The sequence below is a fragment of the Limulus polyphemus genome, unplaced genomic scaffold (genome assembly GCF_000517525.1).
Source record: "Limulus polyphemus unplaced genomic scaffold, Limulus_polyphemus-2.1.2 Scaffold2638, whole genome shotgun sequence".
Lineage (NCBI taxonomy): Eukaryota > Metazoa > Arthropoda > Merostomata > Xiphosura > Limulidae > Limulus > Limulus polyphemus.
In genome coordinates, this window is record NW_013668248.1 from 50,651 (window position 1) to 65,334 (window position 14,684).

The following is a 14,684-nucleotide window of genomic DNA, read 5'->3' on the forward strand; positions in this document are numbered from 1 at the left end:
CCACAGATAGACCAAATGATGTCGTGGTCTTCTTCGAACTTCGAAGGACGAACAACAATATGTGATATATGTTTTTTGAGAGGTGGTTAATGAAAGTGTTCCAAAATGCAACATTAATTTCTTGACAATCTAATATATGAAGGCATGATGTCAGAAGATGCCTTGGACTATGACAAGTTAAAGTGGCCTTGCTGAAATGCTATGAACTTACCCAAGAAGAATTTCATTGGAAGTTCAGAGAAGTCAAACCTGACACTAAAGAAACTGTATTTCAATTTGTGACATAGTTACCAAGATACTTTACAAGATAGACTGACATGGCCAAATGTGAAAATAGTTTTGAGGGAGTGATATATCTATTATGTGAACAGTTCATGATCATATGCTCAATTGACATGTCAATTTTTGTAAAGAAGAGAGTCACCAAAGGATGTGGATGAGATCTGGCAGAACAGTATGTGGAAGCCCGTGGAGGGAGTATAACTAACAAGTCTAAAAACAATCGGTTGAAGTTGAAACCAGGGGTGGCTGACCAGAAACAGGATACAACCAAAGGTGATAAGAACTTAACAGACAAATAGGAAAAGAGCAAGTCCATCACCAACAAGCAACAGCAAAAATATCAACATAAAGCAACTGGAGATACTTACAAGAATGGTGCTGACAAGAAACAAGAAAAAAACGACTATCACCATGGATGCGGCTGCCAGAATAAACAGATTTGAGACAACACATCAGATTAACCATAAGAAGGATTAAATGATTAAATATTACACAACTGATGGTCAGCTCAAGATAACAAATGGATCAACACTGCCAGTAGTGATTGGAGCATGTGACAGACATTGAGAGGTGACAACAAATCATAACAGTAAGTGAAGGCTATGTCGAGGACAAGAAAGTGAAGCTCCTACGAGACACTGTGTGCAGTAGTGCAGCAGTGAGAACCAGTCTAGTATTTGATGTCAACATCAGTGAGGAACTGACTGGCAAGCAGAAGAAAGAACTATGAAATCTACTGTGTCACTATGTGGATGTCTTCACAGATAGACCAGGCAAGACAGACCTTATGCAACACAAGATTGAGACCACAACCAGGGATCCAGTCAAGGTGAAGCCCTATTAGATGCCCTATGTGATGAGAGACCTGATAAAGCAGGAAGCTGAGGCAATGTTAGAAGCTGGAATCATTGAGCTTTCAAATTCAGCCTATTGTTCACCAGTGGTAATCGTGAAGAAGAGGGATGGCTCTACAGCTTCTACATAGACTTCTTGAAGCTGAACGTTGTGATGAAGTTTGACAATGAACCTATGGACAACCCAGAGGCTATCATGGAAAAACCAGATGGAGCCAAGTTCTTTTCAAAGATTGACCTCAAGAAAGGTTATTGGCAGATCCCAAAGGAGACAGGATCTAAAAAGAAGACAGCATTTGTGACACCAGATGGATGTTACCAGTTTAAGAGGATGCTGTTTGGATTAGTCAACTCAGCAGCAACTGCATGATGAGGAAGATGTTCCACAAAACCACTAATATCGAGCATTATGTGGATGACATTCTGACACACACAGTCAGATGAGAAGACCACCTGAAGAAACTTTAAGAGCTCTTCAGATGAGTGAGGGCAGTAGGTCTGACCATCAGACCATTCTAAGGCTATTCTGTGCTGGAGTTTGTTGGACATAAGGTGGGCAACCAACAGATAGCCATGGAAAAGGAGAAGGTAACTCATATACAAGATACACCAGCTCTGACAACCAAGCAGCAAGTCAGATCCTTCCTGGGATTGGCAGGATACTACAAAAAGTTCATCCCAAACTATGCTGAAGTTGTTGCTTCATTGACTGACCTGACCAAGAATGACCTAACCAACAATATCAAGTGGGAAAAACAACAGCAGATGGCATTCCAGAAGGTAAAGAACATGTTGGGAAGTTGCCAATACTGAGAATGCTAGACTTCAACAAGCCAGTCATCATTGAGGTCGATGCTTCAAACATTGTAATTGGAATAGTACTCCTACAAGAACATGAAAATGAATTGTTTTTTTTTTTGGTAATGTATGTTAGTAAAAAGCTATTGAGTAGTGAGAAGAACTATTCTGTGATTGAACAAAAGTGTCTGGCCATCATATTTGCCATCTGGAAGTTCCAGAACTACCTATATGTGAAGGAGTTCATTATCGAGGCAGACCGTCAACCCCTTGCATACATCCAGAGGTGCAAAATTGACAGTACTAGGATCATGTGGTGGGCGTTGTACCTCCAGAACTACAAGTTCCGTATTGAAGCCATCAAGAGGACTGCAAATGTTGGTGCACACTGTATAAGTAGACTTTATGCATGAACTGAGAACAGTCTGTGTATATAGTAAATATTTTTTTTTTCTTGAACAGGTGCTTATTGTTGGATATACTAGACTATTTTGTATAAGAGTTATTATTTAGGGATTTAATATTTGATGATTATTTAGTTTTCTTAAAACAAGAATGTTAAAGTAATTATTTTAAAGGCAATAGTTATGACAAATTTTATTACATAACTCTGTTAGAGTCATACGTTGTTTGTGTAGTTCAGTTGTAGTTTGACATCACATTACTCAAACCTTCTGTATTTTTCTCATTTACTTAAGTAAGTATTGTTACATCACAGTGTCTCGTAGTTTGTAGAAAGTTCTAGGCCTCGGGCAGTGTATATATATATATATATATTCAACCAAGTGACTCCAAGTTATGTCAGAAAATGTTAAGTTAGTGAAAGTGAAGATAGAGTGTGTGACTATTAGTTCAGCCATAACGGGCAATATTTAAATTGTGTTTCACAGTGGTATTGTAATAACAGAGATAAAGGAGAATAAATTGTCTTGTCAAAGGGTGTTCTAAAATAATTGAACCTGCCTGTTTGCACTTTGATGAAAAGTAGACAGTTATTTAAAGTTCTCGATACAACTCTGGTAACCCATGGGGTAACATAATTGAATTTATCATAGATTGTATAGTAATTAAAAGAGTAGAGAAAAATAATTTGTCTTGGCAATTGGGTTTTAAAGTAATTGAACCAGCTTGTGTGGACTTTTGACAAGAAAAGATAAGTATTTAGAGTTGTAGATACAACTTTGAGACCCTATAGTGTAAATAATTTTTGTATATATGTTTGACTTGTTTTGAATATAATATTTTAAAACAAGTGGATTGTGTGTAGTTCGTTTATTGTTCGAATTTTTTACCAACTAGTCGCAGACACCTACTGTAAAGAATTTGACCTCTATACAAAACCTGATACATCATCATTTTTTCATGTGTGTATGTTTATTTGTAAAGATATCAACTGTGTTCATTAACTAAACCACGATAAAAACAAATGTTTGTTATTGTTTTTTAGTTGTCCTTATAGTTTCTTTTTTTTGCCTTGGACTTTCAAACTTGATGAAGTTATTAGAAGTGTAGTAAAAGATTAAACATAACAGAGAAAATGAAACTGATGTCAAGTTACTAATTTTTAATCAGTATTGAAATGGCAACATACAGTAGTAAAGCTCAAAGTTATATTATTATTATTTATTTAAGAGGATAAGTCACTTTACCATATATTGAATGTTAGATGATGGTTGGAATGTCTAAAGAAGGAATTTAGTAGCATAAAGTGATTATATAAATGATTATCATAAATACCAGTTTTTTTATTAATTAGCTATAATTTCACAAATATTTAATGCTACACATAATCAGGACTTTTAAATGCTATAATGTGATACATTTAATATTTTAAGCCTTGCATATTTTATACTTTATTGATTGGTTAGTATTTAAATAGTTTTATGTTATTTTTTGTATACAGGGTGTTGGATTGTTTAGAAAAGAACATTGACTTACTGAATAAGGTTTCGTACCTTTCCCCAATGATGAAAACAATAGCTGAGGGCAGACTGGTTGACCAAAACAGATTAACAAAAGTAAACAAATTTTTTGGCATTTGTTGTTATAAAGTTGATTTATGACAGTATTGATATTAGGATCTAATATAGAATATGCTTTTAATTCTCTTTTGTAGCCAAGATTAAATATTCAATTGAGTAAAATGTTCAAATGGGAAAATATTTATGGCATTTAAGCTGAAAACTGATAGAGTTGTAGAAAATAGTCTGAATACAAAATAAATCTTTTATTTACAACATCACGAACAACAAATAAAAAATAGGTGACAGATGGTGCTTTTAGAGATTCTGAATTCTCTGGAACTCTGAAGAAATTTGTTCTAGACTAAGAGATTAGACATTATATAATTTTCTCGCTACAGGCTCAGTCAGTTTGTGACCCCAATTTGACCTTTAGAGTTTCCATACTATAACTTCTAATATGTTTTGTGTATCTTCACGAAATTTCACAAGCTTTCAGTGAAAATTATAAGTTGTTTGTAGACACAAAATCAGCATTTTTAATGAAGTATTTTTACAGAAAATTTCTTTTTGAACATATAAAGTCAAAGTGTTGACTGCTCTGAGTGCAAAGTGATTTTCATGTTAAGATTAAAAATACTTTTCTTCATATGAAAATTGTCAAACTTCATTTGCGTAATCTCTAAAACCTACTAAACAAATTTCAAACGTTTTTTTTTCAGTAAAATGTGTTATTGTGTGTTATGTTCCTAACCTTAACTCTATACAGGGTCGGTCAATTTGACTGACATTATAACTACCATAAAAAAAATCTGAGAGAAATCTAAATTACCTTTATTTTCTTTTTAGAATGACTTCAAATTGCAACAGGAAACTAGATTTGTGTATCCTAAATAGCTTAAAGCTACTACTTAATTTTTATTGTTTTATTGTCCTTTGAACCATGTCTAACTAGTAATACTGCCACACAAGTTGTAAATCACAGCGAATGTGTAGCTCAAGTTACCCTATCGAATTACGTAATGTGTGAGCTACTTTTGGGTGTACCTTGTGAAAAGTTGTAATTATTATTTTTCTTTATCTTACCTAATCTAACTTCTTAAGTTTCTGATTTTTATATTTTAGTTACTTTTATAATAATAAGTAAAGAATACATGTAAAAACAAGAAATATGGTACTTGCCTGGGTCTTTAATTTTGCTGTCAACAGTTGATGAAACGTATCCCTACTTTATTATACTGATGGTACTACTACACTAAATAATTTTTTATTTAATCAAATAATGTATCTAAGAACACAAAATATTAAAACGTACATTGTCCTATAACTATCATAATTTTTTGGCTTTCTAACTATATGATAAGAACTGTTAAAACTTCAGCTAAGCTCATGGAAGTGTTCCCATGGGAACAAACTTTGAACTGGAAGTGAAATAGACAGTTTTCTATACAGAAAATAAAGTAATATAATACATCATTTAGTAGATTGAAACTCTGGCTTTCTAGTGGTTATAATTAATATAGTATTGAACATCAGAGAGAACTATTGGCAATTTCTGAAAAAGAGGATGACATGTGGGCATGTGGTGGCAAGTGGGTCTGATTTTCTAGTTTATGGCTTCAGAAACAAAATTATGCTTTGTCTGAGTGATAACTATATTATAATATGTTAAATTCCATACTTCTCCAAGGGGTTGTAAATATATTAAAGAAGAGGTAAGACCTAGAGAACAAATGTCACAATTCTCTTACTAGGGGAGATTGAGGATTGTTTTAAATATTTCCTTATAAAATTAATAACTTAAAACTTGTATAATAAAATTTTATTCATTAAGTGTGTTTTGATTACATGATAATTAAGTAGTTTAATAACATTTCAAATGTAACTCTAAAAAGTAGTGACATGCACAATTTGACGTGCTTGTAGTGAGAGGGATAAAACAGAAATCTCTCACAAAGCATAAGTGCTATCCACATCATTTGTTATCTCAGGTGAAGGTAGGGAGAGATTAACCATCAGGCATTTCTAAACTTAATGACAGCAATGCTAGTAGAAAGTGAAAAATAGATTACCACCAACATCGTCCCAGAGAAACATTTCAAAAATCATAAGTGGGACACTTACCTTAACTTTGTGTAACTATCACATGAAATAAAGGCAGGCTTATAATAAGTGAAAGTCTACAGTTGATCTAATAACTTGTTTATCTTAAAAATGGTAAACTATACAGTTTAGCTACTTAACCTAAAAGAAAAAGGAAACGATGGTACCTCCATGTACCACAGCTTTTCCTCTGTACATTAGATACTATGTTTGTCATTTCCTGCTTTTTTTTTTGTAATTGTGGATGATGTACCATATATATATTCTGTAAACCTGAAAACTATCATTTCGTAAACATACGTAAATTTATGAATACTCTTAAGTTACAAATACCAGAAATGATATATAATGTATACATGTATATGTTAATTGACATAATTGCAATTGCAATAATAGCTTAGTATCAGGTTGTTTCAAATCAGGTAAACTTACCTCTGAAGCTCTGAAAGGCTTTCTTGTTGAGTTTGAACTCATGCTATAAACAAAATGTGAATAAAAATTTCTAAATGTCCTTGACACATTGCAGAGCATGCTTCACTGAAACTATGCTGAAACTACTTCCATTACACCTTAAGTGCTTGTGACATGTTATATGACTTCAGTACTTGAATTTTTTATTTCTTCCATCTTTTCATGATATTTGAGCAGTAGACATTTTTTGAAACTATGTCTGTATTCATACACCATGTATTCCTCTTCAATTCTTTCTTCTCATGTTTTTGACCCTCACTTTGGTTGTTAGAGGAGGGTCTTCCATGTAGGTTTTTACTTTGACCCATTGTTAGTTTTCTGCCATACACACTATAATTTGTGTTTTGAGACAAAAATTTTTATGCACTGTTATTACTTAATTTCATTCTCCTGATTATTGTAATCAAGATCACATATCTATTTTATCCTTATTATTTACTATTCTTACTGCTGTTGTTTCTTATGTTCCTTTGACCATTTTGCAAGGTTCTTATAATTTAATCACCAGACTGATACAGCCACATATATATTACAAATAAAACAACCTGCTGAAGTTTTGTCTATGCAAGTATTTTACTTTTACTCTTTTATTCAGGGGATTCTTGGCAGTAGGAGTTTATTAGGGATTTATCATCTAGTTTTGCATCTGGTTATATGTATAATATATATCGGTATGTTACACCTAAGAAATTCTACTTCAGTTTTGTCTTTGCAAGTATTTCACTTGTTTTCCATTCATCTTGAAGGTCTCAACTCCAATGTTGCCAGAAGAACTACTGTCGAATGTTAGCACAGGTGCAAGCAGCACCTTGGTGATCTTTATTCTCTGTGTTATGGAAAATCTTGAGAATCTCTTGCCATGGAGCTCTGGGGGACCACTAACTACAGCACCTTTGGAGAATTATTGAGTATTATTCATATTGTCAAATGAATACTAAGTAAGCATTCTTAGTCTCATTGCTACCTTAGTATTCATAACAAACCTTCCTGCACTTGTAACTGACAACATGTGCAATAGTCTGTGTGCACTTATGTTATGCTCCTCTATTAGTGTGGGTGAGGCTTTACCTTGCTGCTTCAATTAGGTCAAAGTTTTTCAGTTGCTCTTCCCAGAGCTCCCAAAGATTTAATCAATGTATCCATCCACCAGCAGAATTTCCTACTTTATGGTTGGACTTTGCTGTGGTAGAAGTGGCTATGGTTTCAACTCCCAAAAGGTGCCCAGGATCAGGAATTTTCATGAAGAGACCAGGTTTCACTGTGGATTAAGATACTTGCATTACTGTTAGCAATTGGTTACTTTCACTTCACTTACCATACCTATAGCCATTCTGGATAGTAGGTTGCCCATAATTACAAAAAACACTAGGAGTTCATCCCTTGTCAAACTGATAAATGTCTGAGATAATGCTGCCTGCTTTCTGTTCAGGAAACAGTTTATTTCATGCATGGCTTCAATATTCATATTACACAGTGCCACCATAGTAGACGTTGTCCAGAGTATAACACGGAACACCACTTGTGTATACAGAAGTACTGTTATACCCTCTGCTACATACACTCATGCAGTCCGCTATTCCTAGGCCTAATCTAGCCAACATTGGATAACTCCCATGGAACATTAGCTCATCTTTTATACAAATGAACTTGTCAGTTAACTTCTGATGTGTGTTTGTTCTAAAGATGCTAATACCATATCTGAGATCAGACAACTACCTTTACTCTGAGTGCAACATTTCCTAGGCAGAGCCACAGATATATTTTTTTTTAACATCTAGCCTGTTGGCATTCACCAGAACAAAGTTAGTATCCACTGGTCATAGTGGTGGTCTCACTTCAAGGGCTTGATATTTCACAAGGTCCACCAGTGTTCTGGCTATTTCTGTTTCAACCAGGAACTCAACCTTACAGGTTTGGCTTCACTCAAAAGGACCTGTTTTGCCAGCCAAAGCCTCTCCCTCATGGGTTCTCAACCAATACTCATCTGAGATGTCATAGATATAGGGCAATAGACATACTCAGGGACTCTAGCACTTGGGCAGTTAGTCCATCTTTTGCTCAAAAAGGCAGAGCAATAACTTGCTCATGAAAACCTTTCTTATGGCTCTGCACAGCCCCAGGTTTTGTTGCAAGCTTTGATCATGATTGCAGGATACTGTCTGGCTTGGAGAGGCTCACTTTTACCACATGATTTGTGGTCTTTTCCTATGTGTGCCTGTTGTCTCACCTTCAAGTAAAATAGCTGACTTGTGAAGGTTGCTCATTAGAGGTATTTTTGTTCCTTTTTGGTTGGTCAAGGTTGGTATTGACCAGAGATGGGGCTGCAGTACTCTGACTGGTGACAGCTCAAGAGGCTTGTAGAGACTCCCCAAATGGCCTTTAACTCACCAAATTTTATCCCACCTCAGTGACCCTCAGTCAACCTTGCTTCCATTGTGCCAAAATTGGTCCTCAGGGGCAAGATTTGATCTCCCTGTCTAATTTTTTCCAGAAATCACACAATCATTTCAGAGACCTTTGCAGCATTGGAGAGACTTCTCCTGATTCAACACCTCTCTCCTGCAGTAAACTCTTCTTTATGGTAGAAAGTACTTCTGCTTTGAGAATATGTCATTCTTTCATTCAGAAGAATGACTTTAACCTCATTTAACTCAAGTAGCCAAGTAAGGGCCAATACACACACATCAGTAAAGACTGCAATCATGGCAGTAAAATATTTCACACCTAAGCCTGATTTTAACTAAAGTATAAGTGAAGAAAATAAACAGATTGGACATGTTATGTAAAGTAAAACATTCTTTATTATTTGTCAAAGCACAAAATAGTGTGCATAGTTGTATAGATGCTGGGCAGTTGTCTTCTATAGGATTAGGAACAAATCAACAGTTTTCATCTCTTAAGATGTTTTTCTGTCACCTGACACACACTGGAAGTCTTGTAGAACTGATGTGAATCCAATGCTCCATACTAACAGGAAAATCAGATTTACTCATAATGACATGACTGGACATTCTTGTACAATGTAGTAAAGGCACTAGACTCTAGATATCACGTACTTGGTCAGTGAAGGACGTTGCTATCATTACAACAATATCTCCATGAGTAGAATAAATACTGTTTGCTAGAGAACAACAAAGGTAAATAGAATGAAAATTTACTGTGCATGGTAAACCTGCATAGAATCAGACTAAGTGAAAAAATTTAAAAATACCTATATTACTTAACTCTCTGCATCTACTATTTAATCACCAAAGTAACCATGAGATTAGTCATAATACTATAATTTTTGATAATATATGCATATCTTCACAAAATTTTGCAAACTCTCAGTAAACATACAAGATTTTTGTGCACAAAATATCAGATTTTTTACTTAAATATTTGAATTAAAAATTTACTCATGAATTTTTGTTTTCAGAATGTTTACTATCTAACATGGAAAGTAATTTTGATTTTAAGACTAAAAATACTTTTCTTCATCTGAAAATTGTCAAGTTTCATTTGCATAATCTCTGTAATCTCCTAAATAAATATCAAATGTTCTTTTTGGAAAAACTTTATTTTATCTGTTATTTTCTCTACCCTAACTCTATACAGGGTTGATCAATTTGATTGACCTTGTAACCACTATAAAAAGTTAGAAAATAAATTTAAATTACCCTTTTTTTCTTTCTAGAATGATTTGCATCTATTTTGTTTTTTGGTTTTATTGACCTTTGAACTGTGTTTGACTAATAATCCTGCAACACAAGTTGTAAATCATATAGTGCATCTCCATCTGAAGTTACCATATCAGATAGCATAAACTAACCTTTACAAAGTACAAGTGTCTTACTCTTCTTAGTCCTAGTACTTACTAGTGTACCAGAATTTTGTACAATACAAATAAATTTCAGTTATTGTTCTTGAAACATAGAACAATAATTAAATAAAAAATATATAGAAAAACAATGATCTCTACTACTTACGATATTACGAAAGTTTTGTACTCGTGTTGTACTTACTAAACCTCATTGAATTTTGCACATGGAGGATGTAAAAAGCTACTCAACACCACTCATCACCAAATCTTTTTTCCAACTAATAGTGGGATTAACCTCACATCATAGCACACCCACAGGTGAAAGGATGAACATGTTTAGTGACGAGGATTCTAACCTGGCACCCACAGATTGCGAGTCGAGCACTGTGACCATAAGGTCATATTGTTTTATCAGTGCAAAGCTACACAATGGGCTGTCTGCACTTTGTCCCCTTGAGGAATTGAACCCTAAGTTCTAAGTGTTTGAAGTCTATAAACTTACCATTGGCCCACTGATGGATAAAATTATAGTAGATTCATTTTTCAAGTAATTATCCATGAAATTATTCAGATATCAGAGCATTTAGAAGATATTGAGAACAAAATTTGAAATGAACTAAACCTCAAAGGTTGTTTACTATTGTCATATCAGTTTATTTGGTGTTTGACACAGTACTAACATCATTTGAGTTCAGACAGGTCAGGATGTAACAAACTGATGTGTTATTTGATTGTCCCAAATATTGGCCTTTTTCAAATACCAGGATACAATAAAATATGCCATAAATTTGTGTAAAAGGCTACCAGAAACTACTAAGTAATTTTGCTTCTCAACATATATATATTTGTGAAAGAGAAAATACTATTGTCATTACAGATTAACAAAGTTGTTGCACAATTTTTGCAAGAAGCAATTACAGCTTAAGAGCACCCCCCCCCCCTTCCACTGCCACAGCAGCATTTATTTCAATACTCGTGGTGGGTAAAGCATAGATAGCCCATTGTGTACCTTTTAATAACTTCAAAACTATTTAGATTAAAATTTAAAATAACAAGTTTATTCAATAATCACAGGAGAGGATAAAATGTGAACAAAAGTAGGCAAATTGATGGCTTGATGATAACTGATTTCACAAAGTCTGGAATATGGAACAATTTAGATTTTTTTATTTGAATGATGGTTTACAAGGTATAAATGGGAACATGGAACACACTACCTAAAATAAAGAATTAAGTTACCCATTGATAGGTTTTCAGACCCTAATCATATTTTATAAATAATTAATGTATTATCAAATGATTGTAAAAAGCACTTTTCATCAATTCTGCATAATTCTGGAATAATAAAAAATTATATATTGCTATACTGATACCACAAAACTCCACTGTAATTTATCAGATTTCCTAACTAAGCTGTATTTTGGTCTTAAAAAATCTCATTTCTGACTAGAATGTCACTTTGATCACCACTCTTTAAACTCTCCAACAGTTATAATGGCTTTACCCACTTTAATACTTTAGGAAGACTGACAAGATTACAAAGTTCAAAATGAGTGTTTTCAATTGGTTATAAACAAGTACTTAAGAGAAGTGGGCTAAGGTAAACAAGTGTTTTCAAATGACAAAGAGGTAGGTAGACCCACTGTGGAGGTTCTTATTTTATATTCTAGCTTGTTAGTATTGGTAAGTTGAGTTTCTAGTTCGTTAAAAACTATAGACTTTACATTTCATGACACTTACAATGCAATCTGAGAAAAGCAGAAGATGTACGATGTGATACAAAAAAAAATTGATATTTAGCTTTTTTTTAATATGTACTTTTGAATTAAGAAATTAAAAAACGTATTATAATTGTTTGTTTGGAATTAAGCACAAAGCTACACAATGGGCTATCTGTTCTCTGCCCACCATGGGTATCGAAACCCGGTTTATAGCGTCGTAAGTCTGCAGACATACCGCTGTGCCACTGGGGGGCATGTATTATAATAATAATGTCAGTCGATGTGACTGACTCTGTAACCAGAGTTTCCATACTATAACTTTTAATATGATTTGTTTATCTTGGCAAGTTTTCAGTAAACATTACAAGTATTTGGTACACAAAAAATCAATTTTTTAAAGTACTTTCACAAAAGATTTTTCTATGAATATATGACGTCAGAGTGTTGACTGCTCCAAGTGCCAAGTAATTTTGATTTTAATTATTAAAAATATATTTTTTCATGTGAAAATTTTCAAATTCCATTTGAGTGAGCTTTAAGTAAAGCCTCTCAAATAAATATCAAACTTTTTTTTCCATTAAGCTTTATATTTTATCTGTTATTTTCTCTACCCTAATTCTATACAGGCTCAGCTGATTTAACCAACCTTGTAACCACCATAAATAAATACAGTTGGCCCTCCGACAACACGAGATACATTCCTCGAGCCAGCCATGTTGAGCAAATCTGTGTTGGAGGAACTCAATATCTTATAGGATTGATATATATGGATTTTTTTTTACACGTAAATGAATATCTTTATCTATACAGTATTGTAAAATCATAAACATAATTACATTCACATGTGATATCTTGCACCTGTAAATGAAAATATGTTAAATGAAATAATACAGTACTGTATTTTGTTGTAACACTCACCTATGAATGATGAAGATGAAGACCTTTTGTTGATGAAAGGAAGACTTGCATTGATGATGATAATAATAGATTTGGAGGCTGAGAGGTTAGCTTAAGGCTGATGGATTATCAGAAAATTCAGCATCAAACTCCAATGAAGCAGATGTAGAAGTTGTTGGGATAGGGTCAGAAGGCATTACATCAGCTAACTTGGGCTTCATAAAGTCAGTAATTTTTGGTTGTTTGGCATTCTTTCAAGACTTCTCTGTAGAGTGTTAGAACGTCATTAAAGTGTCTCTTAAATTTAATGCTTCTCTCCATAGTTGGATCCGTGTCTACAGCCATTTCTGCGAGCTCATCTGCCTTGCATAGGAAATCAGACACAGTCTTCGCTGTAAGGATGGGTTTAGCAGGTTCTGTCTCTTCAGCATCTTCATCACTGTTGCTGGAGACTATTAGCACTTCAAGTTCTTCATTGGCTCTTGGTAATGGGATTTCAACATCTCAACCCACCTCCTCATCCCTCATATTATCAAACCCCTCACCTCTGATTTATTTAACTAGTCTCAAAATATCTGCAATTTCCTTCTCAACTGTCAGAAAGCCCTTGAAATCGTTCACAACTTCAGGCCAAAGATGATGCCAGCATACATTTATGGTAGATTCTTTCACCTTGTCCCATGACATTTTGGTGATATAAATACAGTCCTTAATGTTATAAGCTTTCCAAAACTTGGTTAAGTTTTTGAAAACACTGTAGTCTATAGCTTGGGTTACATGTCGGTAGACATTCCTTGTATAGTAAGTCTTGAATGTCTATATTACTTCTTGGTCCATTGGTTGCAAGATGGATGTTGTATTTGGAGGTAAAAATATTATCTCCACTATAGGATGGCTGAATTGTGGTGTGTCAGGGTCATGAAAAGGAACATTATCCAAAACTAGAAGAACCTTAAAGTCAAGGTTCTTCTTTGCCGGGTATTCTTTAACCTCATGCTCAAAATAATTTTGCAACCAGTCATTGAATAGCATCCTAGTTGCCCAAGCCTTTTTATTTAAACACTAAACAACAGACAAATGTCACTTATTCTTGCCTTTTAATGTGTGTGGGTTTGCGGAGTGATACACTACATGGCTTGCATTTAAAATCCCCCGATGCGTTCCTGCAAAAAAAGCAAAGTGAGCCTATCCTTAGAGGCTTTAAACCCAGATGCTACCTTCTGTTCCTTGGTTATGTATATCCTGTTGTCAATCTTCTTGTAAAGGAGCCCTATCTCATTGGCATTAAACACCTGTTAACCCGATGACTACCGGTACTAACTTTCTTAGTAGGCAATGCAAGTGTACATTTGTGAATTGAAAAAATGATAGAGAACTTATCTTTTAATGGATTTCTGATTTTATTTTTATAAATAGTAGCATAACATTCAATTATTTGTACAAAATTGTATTCTTTAATGAAGTTTAAAGAGAAATTTAATGGAAGAATTCCTAAAATACGTTTTAGACTGTAAATAAGCGCCCTCTAAGAAGAAATGTTTTTTCAAAAATTTTTTAAAGATATTTCCTTTCACTTCAGCACTGGTCCTGCCATCTGTGATTGGTATCTAAACCTTTTTCTAGTCTGTTTTCTTTATAAAACTGCGTCTGGGCATGTTAAACCTCAGTTGTAAAACTTTTAGCCAATCCTAGTCGAAAGTGTCAATTTCAGTACTAATTATTCCAATTGCTGTATCTTCCATTTGACAAATCATAGAATGATAAGGAAAGCACGTGATGAAACGTTATTTTCTGG

General features: G+C 34.1%; 1 protein-coding gene across 5 annotated transcripts in view; it reads left to right on the plus strand.

Annotated features, from left to right (window-relative positions):
* Positions 1-14,684, plus strand: part of LOC106467506 — a 115,103-nt gene that overhangs the window by 35,714 nt on the left and 64,705 nt on the right. For 4 of the 5 annotated variants that reach the window (XR_002612437.1, XR_002612434.1, XR_002612435.1 and 1 more), the window contains exon 7: positions 3,838-3,952. The gene's annotated coding sequence lies outside the window, so the exon portion shown is untranslated. Of the gene's footprint in view, positions 1-3,837; positions 3,953-11,144; positions 11,158-14,684 lie in introns of those variants that run through there. The other variant, XM_013927866.2, reaches the window with a different exon arrangement.